The sequence below is a fragment of the Mustelus asterias genome, chromosome 13 (assembly GCF_964213995.1).
Source record: "Mustelus asterias chromosome 13, sMusAst1.hap1.1, whole genome shotgun sequence".
In the NCBI taxonomy this organism is placed as follows: Eukaryota; Metazoa; Chordata; class Chondrichthyes; order Carcharhiniformes; family Triakidae; genus Mustelus; species Mustelus asterias.
The window spans coordinates 65038499-65050567 of record NC_135813.1 but is presented as its reverse complement, the minus strand read 5'-3'; the positions used below and the strand labels follow the sequence as shown (position 1 = coordinate 65050567).

The window sequence follows — 12069 nt, the reverse complement described above, 5'->3', positions numbered from 1 at the left end:
TTTGCTGTCTTTGATTTGGCAGAGAGTGTGCAGACCTATTGGGACACTGATTGAATAATGTTTCTGACTATTGCTGCAGAAATACCTGTCAGAGCTGGCGCCTTCAAATAAGGAGAGTAATCATTTGCTGCCTTTCCTCTTGTTTATTTTGTTTTCTACATCCCCAACACCCACCCTCACCATCCCTCCTTCCATCCCCCCCCACCACCCCCCCCCCCCCCTGCTCCCAGCTCCCTCATTAATTGTCACTCCCACCCGAACCCTCATTAATTGATCCCCTCCCATCCCGTCCTTCACTTCCGGCTCCTTCACTAATTGACCCCCCACCCCCAGCTCCTTCCCTAACCCTAACCCTAACCATAACCCTAACCCTAACCCTAACCCTCCCCCCCCCCCCCTCCAGCCCCCTGGCTCCCTCAATAATTGACCCTCCCCCCAGCTCCCTCATTCTTTACCCTCAAATTTTGGCTCCCTCAATGTCACAGTTCACGGGATTCTTCACTCTGAAATGATTCACGTAACTGCCTCAGCTTTACTTTCTCCCTCTTCCTCCTTGCTGTTTCCCTCAGTTTCCAATTTATTCTGGAATCCATCTTGTTATTCTGGTTCCTTTCCCTCAAAATGTCCGCCCTCAGTCCATCCATTATCTCTATCTATGGCCCATCTTTATCCTTCCTTTCCTCTTTTAGGTTCCCGTAAGCGTCCCCTCAATCCTGCTGCCTCTCCTCTTTTCCCATCTTTAAAACCACTCTCAGGTGAATGTCATGGCTTCCTGACTCTGTGCAAAGAAGGCAGGTCAGTTCTTCCTGGGTGCTGGCCAATATTTATCTCTCATCCAACAAGACCAAGAGCTGACCATTACAGAAAATCATAGAATCCCTTCAGTGCAGAAGGAGGCCACTCGGCCCATCAAGCCTGCACTGACTCTTCGAAAGGCATCTTATCTGGGCCCACCACCCCCTCCCCTTTCCCTGTAACCCCCATGCATTTACTTCGCTAACCCTCCTAACCTACACATCCCGGGACACTAAGGGGCAATTTAGCGTGGCCAATCCACTGAACCCGCACATCTTTGGACAGTGGGAGGAAACTGACTCAGATACCATGCAGACTCCACACAGACAGTGACCCCAGCTGGGAATCGAACCCGGGTCCCTGGCGCTGTGAGGCAGCAGTGCTAACCACTGTGCCACCGTGCTGTATTTGTTAATTGATTATTCATTGCTTTTTGTGGGATCGTTCTGTGCATACATTGGCTATTGTGATGCCTCCATTGCGATGACTGGATTTCAATTGTATTGCATTGGTTTTAATGTGCTTTGGGATACCCTGGGGCTGGGGTCCAGGTTATGGCTTGGCTAAGACAATGTGTACAATTCTTAGAGTCTGAACATTTTGGCTGCACTGCAGTAACTGTGTGAAATGACTCATTGGTCAGAACATTGAATACAGGAATTGGGACGTCTTGTTGAAGTTGTACAAGACATTGGTAAGGCCACACTTGGAACAGTTCTGGTCGCCCTATTATAGAAAGGATATTATTAAACTAGAAAGAGTGCAGAAAAAATTTACTAGGATGCTACCAGGACTTGATGGTTTGAGTTATAAGGAGAGGCTGGATAGACTGGGACTTTTTTCCCTGGACCATAGGAGGCTGAGGGGTGATCTTTTAGTGGTCTATAAAATAATGAGGGGCATAGCTAAAGTAGATAGTCAACATCTTTTCGCAAAGGTAGGGGAGTCTAAAACTAGATTTAAGAAGAGAGGGGAGAGATACAAAAGTGTGCAGAGGGGCAGTTTTTTCACACAGAGGGTGGTGAGTGTGTGGAACGAGTTGCCATAGTGGCACAATGGTTAGCACTGCTGCCTCACAGCACCATGGACAGGGTCACTGTCTGTGTGGAGTCTGCACGTTCTCCCTGTGTCTGCGTGGGTTTCCTCTGGGTGCTCCGGTTTCCTCCCACAGTCCAAAGACGTGCTGGATTCTGAATTCTCCCTTAGTGTACCCGAACAGGTGCCAGAGTGTGGCAACTAGGGCTCTTTCACAGTAACTTCATTGCAGTGTTAATGTAAGCCTACTTGTGACTAATAAAAAAAGTTTAACAGAGGCAGCAGTAGAGGTGGGTACAATTCTGTCTTTTAAAAAACATTTAGACAGTTACATGGGCAGGATGGGTATAGAGGGATATGGGCCAAACGCAGGCAATTGGGACTAGCTTAGTGGTTAAAAAAAGGGCGGCATGGACAAGTTGGGCCGAAGGGCCTGTTTCCATGCTGTAAACCTCTATGACTCTATGACAGATCAGTACAGCTCCTGCTGAGCTGAGCAATCTCTGCTCCTTCAGGTACAAAGCTGATCCGTTCACTGGCCTGATGTCCCTGTGCGCTTGCGCTATTGTTCGGAATTTCATTGGGAAATTAGAGTGTGGAAATCAACGAATCCTGAGTGTGAGCCTTCTGTGATTCACCAAAACCAAGAGTCATTGATAGAAAAGCAGGAGCGAGTAATACTCAGACCGAGGATATCAGTATGACACAATACGTTAAATAGGCGCAGGTCACATCACAACATTTCCTCCTCCTGCAGGTACCATTGCCCAAAGAGGGAATTGGCATCCATGGACTTTCCATTGGATTGGTCAATGACTGTGTTGGGCTAAGTACTCCAGTGGTTTGCCATTGTCTTCTGCAATATGGCTGACCAGGAAGCTCTCCCACCCTTACCACCTGCCACTGGGAGGATTTACAGTCTGATAATCAACCTGTTTGGCCACATTACCAACACCTCTGTCAAGCCCTGATGTGGGACTTGAACCCAGAGGTAGGGGCACTGTCACTGTGCCACAGGATCACCTCAGGGCATTCATACGTCAAATACCATAGAATGAAGACACTAGCAGTACAAGATTCGGTAGAATTCTCAAGTTAACTCAGGGCAGCACAGTGGTTAGCACTGCTGCCTCACAGCGGCAGGGACCCGGGTTCAATTCCTGGCTTGGGTCACTGTCCGTGTGGAGTCTGCAAGTTCTCCCCGTGTCTGCGTGGGTTTCCTCCGGGTGCTCCAGTTTCCTCCCACAGTCGGAAAGACGTGCTGGTTGGGTGCATTGGCCGCGCTAAATTCTCCCTCAGTGTACCCGAACTTGTGCCGGAGTGTGGGACTAGGGAATGTTCACAGTAACTTCATTGCAGTGTTAATGTAAGCCACTTGTGACAATAAATAACCTCAAACTTGTTGTTTTTCATTAGTTTGATTGCTCTCCAATGAAGGCTGCTTGTTTTTGTTGAGGATAAAGATTCAAAATTCCGGTGTACACTATTCCTCTTCATTAGGCTTCTCTTGAGAGTGAGGGCTCCAAGCTGTACTTGCCGGTTTAGTTTGCTTATTTATTTCAATGCTAGGATCTCGTTCATTGTGGCACAGTGATCAGAATTGAAGAAGTGTTGATAATGGTGCGGGGCTTTGATCGAGTGGACAAGGAGATCGTTTTTCCAATGATAGGTGAGTGGGCACATTAAAGACAATTGACACAATGACCAGAGGAGAGATGGGGAGATTTTATTTCAATGCAACAGGTTGCTGTGACATGGATTTCACAAACGGGTGGTGGAAATAGATTTCAAAAGGGAATTAGAAAATAAATATATTTGAAGAGAAAAACATTGCAGGGCTGTTGGGGAAAGGACATTTTTAGTAAAGCGTTTGACAAAGTCCCTCATGGTAGGCTGGTGAAAAAGGTTGGATCTCATGGGATAAAGGGGGAGGTGGCTAGATGGGTGGAGAACTGGCTTGGTCACAGAAGACAGAGGGTGGTAGTGGAAGGGTCTTTTTCCGGCTGGAGGTCTGTGACTAGTGGTGTTCCGCAGGGCTCTGTATTGGGACCTCTGCTGTATGTGATTTATATAAACGATCTGGAAGAAGGTGTAACTGGGGTGATCAGTAAGTTTGCGGACGACACAAAATTGGCAGGACTTGCAGATAGTGAGGAGCATTGCCAGAGGCTACAGAAGGATATAGATAGGCTGGAAATTTGGGCAAAGAAATGGCAGATGGAGTTCAATCCTGATAAATGCAAAGTGATGCATTTTGGTAGAAATAATGGAGGGAGGAGCTATACGATAAATGGCAGAACCATAAAGGGTGTAGATACGCAGAGGGACCTGGGTGTGCAAGTCCACAGATCCTTGAAGGTGATGTCACAGGTGGAGAAGGTGGTGAAGAAGGCATATGGCATGCTTGCCTTTATAGGACGGGGCATAGAGTATAAAAGTTGGGGTCTGATGTTGCAGATGTATAGAACGTTGATTTGGCCGCATTTGGAATACTGCGTCCAGTTCTAGTCGCCACACTACCAGAAAGACGTGGAGGCTTTGGAGAGAGTACAGAGGAGGTTTACCAGGATGTTGCCTGGTATGGAGGGGCTTAGTTATGAGGAGAGATTGGGTAAACTGGGGTTGTTCTCCCTGGAAAGACGGAGGATGAGGGGAGACTTAATAGAGGTGTATAAAATGATGAAAGGCATAGATAGGGTGAACGGTGGGAAGCTTTTCCCCAGGTCGGTGGTGACATTCACGAGGGGTCATAGGTTCAAGGTGAAGGGGGGGAGGTTTAACACAGATATCAGAAGGACATATTTTACGCAGAGGGTGGTGGGGGCCTGGAATGCGCTGCCAGGCAAGGTGGTGGAGACGGACACACTGGGAACGTTTAAGACTTATCTAGATAGCCACATGAACGGAGTGGAAATGGAGGGATACAAAAGAATGGTCTAGTTTGGACCAGGGAGCAGCACGGGCTTGGAGGGCCGAAGGGCCTGTTCCTGTGCTGTATTGTTCTTTGTTCTTTGTTCTTTGACATCAGGAATGGTGACAATACGTAACTCCTCAGATACTGAAGCAGCCTGTATCCAGATCTGGACGAAATCCATGCCTGGGCTGATAAGTGGCAAAAGCATCTGCACCAAATATACTCCAAGCAAAAGAGAATCTAACGGCCTAATCCTGACATTCATACACATTGAATCCCACCATCACATCCTGGGGGTTACCATTGACCAGAAACATAACTGGAGCATAGAGTCATAGAGGTTTACAGCATGGGAACAGGCCCTTCGGCCCAACTTGTCCATGCCGCCCCTTTTTTTAAAACCCCTAAGCTAATCCCAATTGCCCGCATTTGGCCCATATCCCTCTTTACCCATCTGACCCATGTAACTATCTAAATGCTTTTTAAAAGACAAAATTGTACCCACCTCTACTACTACCTCTGGCAGCTTGTTCCAGACACTCACCACCCTCTGTGTGAAAAAATTGCCCCTCTGGACACTTTTGTATCTCTCCCCTCTCACCTTAAACCTATGCCCTCTAGTTTTAGACTCCCCCTACCTTTGAGAAAAGATATTGACTAGCTGATCTATGCCCCTCATTATTTTATAGACCTCTATAAGATCACCCCTCAGCCTTCTACGCTCCAGAGAAAAAAGTCCCAGTCTATCCAGCCTCTCCTTATAACTTAATCCATCAAGTCCCGGTAGCATCCTAGTAAATCTTTTCTGCACTCTTTCTAGTTTAATAATATCCTTTCTATAATAGGGTGACCAGAACTGCACACAGTATTCCAAGTGCGGCCTTACCAATGTCTTGTACAACCTTATAAGTACTGTGGTTACAACAGCAGGTTGGAGCTGGGTATTTGGCAGTGAGTATCTCACTTCCAGACTCTCAAGGCCGGTTCACCATCGACAAGGCACAAGTCAGGAGTGTGATGGAATACTCCCCACTTACCTGGATGGGTGCAGCTCCAACAGCACACAAGAAGCTCGACACCATTCAGGACAAAGCAGCTCATTTGATTGGCACCCCCTTGCTCCCTCCAACATCAGCGCACTGTGGCAGCAATATGTACCACCTACAAGAGACACTGCAACAACTCTCTAGCACCTTCCCCTACCACCTAGAAGGATAAGGGCAGCAGATGCAAGGGAACATTCCTAGCTCTAAGTTCTTCTCCAAGGCATACACCATCCTGATGTGAAAAATATACTGCTGCTCCTTCACTGTCGCTGGATCAAAATCCTGGAACTACATCCCCAACAGAGATGCAGCTTCTCGGCAATGTGGAGATGTTTCTCTGAAGGAACTCCGAGGTTGCACTGCTGGGTACCAGCATTCCTTAAAGGGCAGGATGACCATTGTGTACTTTTTATTCATTCGTGGGACATGGGCGTCGCTGGCTGGCCAGCATTTATTGCCCATCCCTAGTTGCCCTTGAGAAGGTGGTGGTGAGCTGCCTCTTTGAATCGCTGCAGTCCATGTTCTGTGGGTTGACCCACAATGCCGTTAGGGAGGAAATTCCAGGATTTTGTTCCAGCGACTGCAAAGGAACGACGATATATTTCCAAGTCAGGATGGTGAGTGGCTTGGACGGGAACTTGCAGGTGGTGGTGTTCCCGTGTATCTGCTGCCCGTGTCCCTTATCCTTCTAGATGGAAGTGGTCGTGGGTTTGGAAGATGCTGTCTAAGGGTCTTTGGTGAAATGCTGCAGTGCATTTTGTGGATAGTACACACTGCTGCTACTGATCGTCGGTGGTGGAGGGAGTGGATGTTTGTAGATATGGTGCCAATCAAGCGTGGCTGCTTTGCCCTGGATGGTGTCAAGCTTCTTGAGTTGGAGCTGCACCAACAACAGCTGTACTGGGCCCATTGCTTGGAAGAGGAGAGGCTGATGTGCACGGAGGAGAAGGGGGTGTGGGGATAATTCAGCACCCCCCCCCCCCCAAACCCCCTTTTCTCCAAACCAGTGTTATCACCTTCCCTGCTCTCAGGACCACTTAATTAAAAGAAAAACCTGTCACTGAGCCTCGGTCTCACCCCAATTTTCCCCTTTTCTATCTGCTGTTCACCTCTCTGTAAAGCAGTCGAGGTATTCTGTATCTCCATGACCACAATGTAAGAATACAATTTATCATCTTGCCTAACAAGGAAAGGGGTAAATTTTACAAAGCAGTCTTTGCAGCTATTGAACATGTCAGCGTACTCCTTCACTCATTCCCAGCAATTGCCACAACTTACCAAATAACAGCCAGTCAGTTTGAAAAACCACATTCTGAAAAACTTCTGCTGAATGTACAGGACAAATTGCCACTAACTGCTCTCCTCATCCGATTCTCCTACCAGGAAGAGGTGAGCCAGAGTTTGCTGTGGCTCATCATATCTTACGTTGTGATCCCATTTGTGGCTTTGTCTGACCCCACAAAAATCTCAACTTGGAAAACAAGCTTTTACACCAGCAACGTAGGCTCCACACGATCCATGATGGATTTCCAGTGGGATTGTAAAGCAGGCTTGCATGTTAAAGGCAGCTCCGACTGAATCAAGTTATTTTTAAATTCATTTACAGACAGTGTACAGTGGCTGGGCCAACATTTACTGCACCAACTGCCTTCTGTTTCAGAGGGAATTTAAGAGTCAACCACATTGCTGTGGCTCTGGAGTCACATGTCAGCCAGACCAGGTAAGGACGGCAGATTTCCTTCCCTAAAGGACATTAGTGAACCAGATGGGTTTTTCCAACAATTGACTTTTAGTATATGTGCTCACTTTGGCAGCACATATACTAAAATTGGAATGATTAGCATGGCCCCTGCGCAAAGATGACACGCAAATTCTTGAAGTGTTGCATGTTTTGGGGTGACACAGTGGTTAGCACTGCTGTCTCACAGCGTCAGTGACCCAGGTTCAATTCTGGCCTCAGGTGACTGTGTGTGGAGTCTGCACATTCTCCCTGTGTCTGTGTGGGTTTCCTCCGGGTGCTCCGGTTTCCTCCCACACTCCGAAGATGTGCAGATTAGGTGCATTGGCTATGCTAAATTGCCCATTAGTATCAGGGGGACTAGCTAGGGTAAATACGTGGGGTTAAAGGGATAGGACATGGGTGGGATTGTTGTTGGTGCAGGCTTGATGGGTCGAATGGCCTCCCTCTGCACTATAAGGATTCTATGGTTTCATGGTCATCATTAGACTTGTAATTCCAGATTTTTAAAAATTGAATTCAAATTTCACTATCAGCTATGGGGAGATTCGAACCCAGGTCCCCAGAGCATTACACTGGGTCCCTGGATTACTAGTCCAGAAACAATAGCACTGCACCACCACCGCTCCTGATGAAGAGAACATGAGGAGGTTTTCCAGGAGGGATCGGGTGTAACAGATCAATGCCCCAAAATTACCCCCACCCCACTGCTACTTGTTCACTCCAAACAGCAGGTGAGCGTGGGACCAAATTCTCCTCCAAATTGTTGTTGTACGAACCAGGCTATTTTCCCTTCTTCAAGCACCTGGCCTAATCCCACTCTGGCTACTGGCTCCCCATAACTACCATTTATTTTCAAATGGCAAGAGGCAATACTTTCAGTTTTACTGATCCTTCTGTAAAGGATGCTTTTCAATTGCTGGTTCATTTTTTGAGATTAAATTTATGGCTTTTTAATTTTTTACTCCATTCTTAAAGTTACAAAGCCGGTGCTCAGAATGGACCGGGCAAATCCAAATCCATTCCTTGCTTGCTCCAAAAACCACATTCAAATTGAATCCAATTCAAGGTCCCCACAAGGGAGACAAACAAGGTCCAAGCTGACATTGCACCCCTTCTTGGGCTTGATCTGACTTTTTGCTGTCATCTCGTCAGGCAGTGGGAATAACCCATCACTATTTACTTTCTCCCGACCTTTCACAAGGTTGGAGATCTCTTTCATGTCTCTGCATTACTATTCCATTGAAAATGTCCCAATTTTCAAGTCTTTTCCCTTAATTATATTCCCTCATCCCTGGTAACATTCCGGTGAGTATGAACGGCAGGTTTGTTACATTTCCTTCTGATAATTGTGTTGTCCAAAACCCGACACAATTCTCCAGGTACGGCAGTCTAAGGCCTCGTATGATTTTAATCTTGTTTAGAATCCAAACGAAAGGTGTCAAAGAAGAACTTGCATTTTATAACACACTTTACAATGTTCTCAACATGTTCCAAAGTGCTTCACAGTCAATGGACTGTTGCTGTTGTTTTATACACAAAGACGAGTGTTTAGTAAGTTTGTTTCATTCGTTTGAGATGTGGGCATTATTGGCGAGGCCAGCATTTATTGCTGATCTCTAACTGTCCTTAAGCTGGTGAGCTGCCTTCTTGAACCGCTGCAGTCTACGTGGCACAGATACACCCACAGTGCTATTACACAGGGAGTTACTGGATTTTGACCCAGTGACAGTAAAGGAACAGTGATATATATTTCCAAGTCAGATGGATCTGCTGCCCTTGTCTTTCTAGGTGGTGGAGGTCACAGTTTTAGACGGTGCTGTCTTGGTGAGTTGTTGCAGGGCATCTTGCAGATGGTACACACTGCGGCCACCGTGTTGGCGTTGGAGGGAGTGAATGTGGATGGGTGGTGGATGGGGTTGGGGTGCTTTGCCCTGGATGGTGTGGAGTTGCTTCATTGTTGTTGGAGCTGCACTCATCCAGGCAAGTGGAGAGTATTCCATCATTCTCCTGCCTTGTAGATGGTGGACAGGCTTTGGGGAATCAGGAGGTGAGTTACTCGCCACAGGATTCCTAGCCTTTGGCCTGCTCTTGTAGCCACAGTATTTACATGGCCAGTCCAGTTCAGCTTCTGAACAACAGTAACCCCCAGGATGTCGATAGTGGGGGATAGTACTGCCATTGAATGTCAAGGGAAGATGGCCATTGCTTTGCATTTGTGTGGTGAGAATGTTACTCGCTACTTGTCAGCCCAAACCTGGATATTGTCCAGGTCTTGCTGCCTTTGGACACAGACTGTCTCAGTATTGGAGAAGTCACAAATGGTGCTGAACATTGTGCAGTCATCAGCGAACATCCCTACTTCTAACAATATGATGGAGGGAAAGTCTTTGATGAAACAGCTGAAGATGGTTGGGCTTAAGAGACTACCCTGAGGAACTCCTGCAGAGATGTCCAGGAGCTGAGATAATCGACCTCCAACCACTACAACTATCTTCCTTTGTGCAAAGTATGCCTCCAACCACTGAAGGGTTTTCCCCGATTCCCATTGACTCCAGTTTTGTTTGGGCTCCTTGATGCCTTCCTGGGCCAAATGCTGCCTTGATGTCAAAGGCAGTTATTGTCAAGGAAGTTCAGCTCTTTTATCCATGTTTGGATAAAAGCTGTGATGAGGTCAGGAGCTGAGTGAGCCTGGCAGAACCCAATGTGAGCGTCATTGAGCAGGTTATTGCTGAGTAAGTGCTGCTTGATAGCACTGTCAATGACATTTTCCATTACTCTGCTGATGATGGAGAGTAGACTGATGGGACAGTAATTGGCCGGGAAGGATTTGACTTTTTTCTTGCATACAGGACAGAACGAGGCAATTTTCCACATTGCTGGGTAGATACCAGTGTTGTAGCTGTCCTGGAACAGCTTGGCCAGGGCACACACTAGTTCTGGAGAACAAGTCTTCTGTACTATCACCGGAATATTGCCAGGACCCATAGACTTTGTGGATCCAGTGCCTTCAGCTGTTTCTTGCTATCCTGTGGAGTGAATCATAGAATCCCTACAGTGCAGAGGAGGTCATTCGGCCCATCGTCTCTACACTGACTCTCTGACAGAACCTCTTACTCAGGCCCTATCCCCATAACCCCACATATTTAATCCGCTAATCCCCCTACACTTCTTTGGACACTAAGGGACAATTTAGCATGGCCAATCCATCTAACCTGTACATTTTTGGACAATCATAGAATCATAGAACCCTACAGTGCAGAAAGAGGGCATTCGGCCCATCGAGTCTGCACCGATCACAATCCCGCCCAGGCCCTATCTCCATAACCCCATTCATTTACCCCAGCTAGTACCTCTGACACTAAGTGGCAATTTAGCATGGCCAATCCACCTAACCCGCACATCTTTGGACTGTGTGAGGAAACCGGAGTACCCGGAGGAAACCCACGCAGACATGGGGAGAACGTGCAAACTCCACACAGACAGTGACCCGAGTCGGGAATCGAATCCAGGTCCCTGGCGCTGTGAGGCAGCAGTGCTAACCACTGTGCCACTGTGCCGATATCAATCAAATAGGGCATCTGTGGTGCTGGGAACCTCAGTCACATGCTACTGCCATTCTTTGACATGCATGTAGTCCTGTGTTGTGGCTTCATCAGGCATGGGTCCATTTGGGCTGATCAGATGCCTTACTGGTCCAGTGAAACCCAGGAACTTTCTCTCGGACAGGACCCCTAGATATGGCAAGGGGGTATGTTGGGGGCAGGGGTGATGGGCACCGAATCCTAGTCTTTTCTCCATGAGGTGGAACCCCAACAAAAGTGGACAACTATTAAGGTGCCCAGGGCAAAATGCTAAAGGCCCCAGTTTATCTGCTGACAGCTAGAGTGAGGCAAACTGATCTATAATTTCCTGACAAGTGCCTGTTAAATCAAAGCAACAAAGAACATGGTGATGGACAAGTTGGCAGAGAGAACCTCAATTCCATCATGTTCTATAATGATACTGCAGCCCAGAGAACAAGATTTATCTGTACATAAACCACAACAGACAATATAGCATCGATCCAGGAATCCACACACAAGCAACTGGAGCCATACATTTATAATTGGCATTTTAAATCTCCATTTAATTATTCTGCATTCTGGTCCCAATGGAGCACAATTAATAACAATTGAATGCTTAATAGTCCTTTAGAAATGAGGTTGAGCTTTGCCCACATGCATATTTATAGTCTCAGGATCACACTGAATCCTGCATTTCAGCTTTTTATTCATTCGTGGGACATGTGTGTCGCTGGCTGGCCAGCATTTATTGCCCATCCCTAGTTGCCCGAGGGCAGTTGAGAGACAACCACATTGCTGTGGCTCTGGAGTCACATGTAGGCCAGACCAGGTAAGGACGGCAGATTTCCTTCCTTAAAGGGCATTAGTGAACCAGATCGGTTTTTCCGACAGTCGACAATGGTTTCATGGTCATCAGTAGATTCTTAATTCCTGATTTTTTTAATTGAATTCAAATTCTACCATCTGCCCGTGGCG

The 12069-nt window shown here is 47.1% G+C and overlaps 1 pseudogene; it reads left to right on the top strand.

Moving 5' to 3' along the window:
• The first annotated feature begins 7588 nt into the window (after window positions 1-7588).
• On the top strand, window positions 7589-7684 carry LOC144503213 (U6 spliceosomal RNA; annotated as a pseudogene).
• Window positions 7685-12069: the final 4385 nt, after the last annotated feature.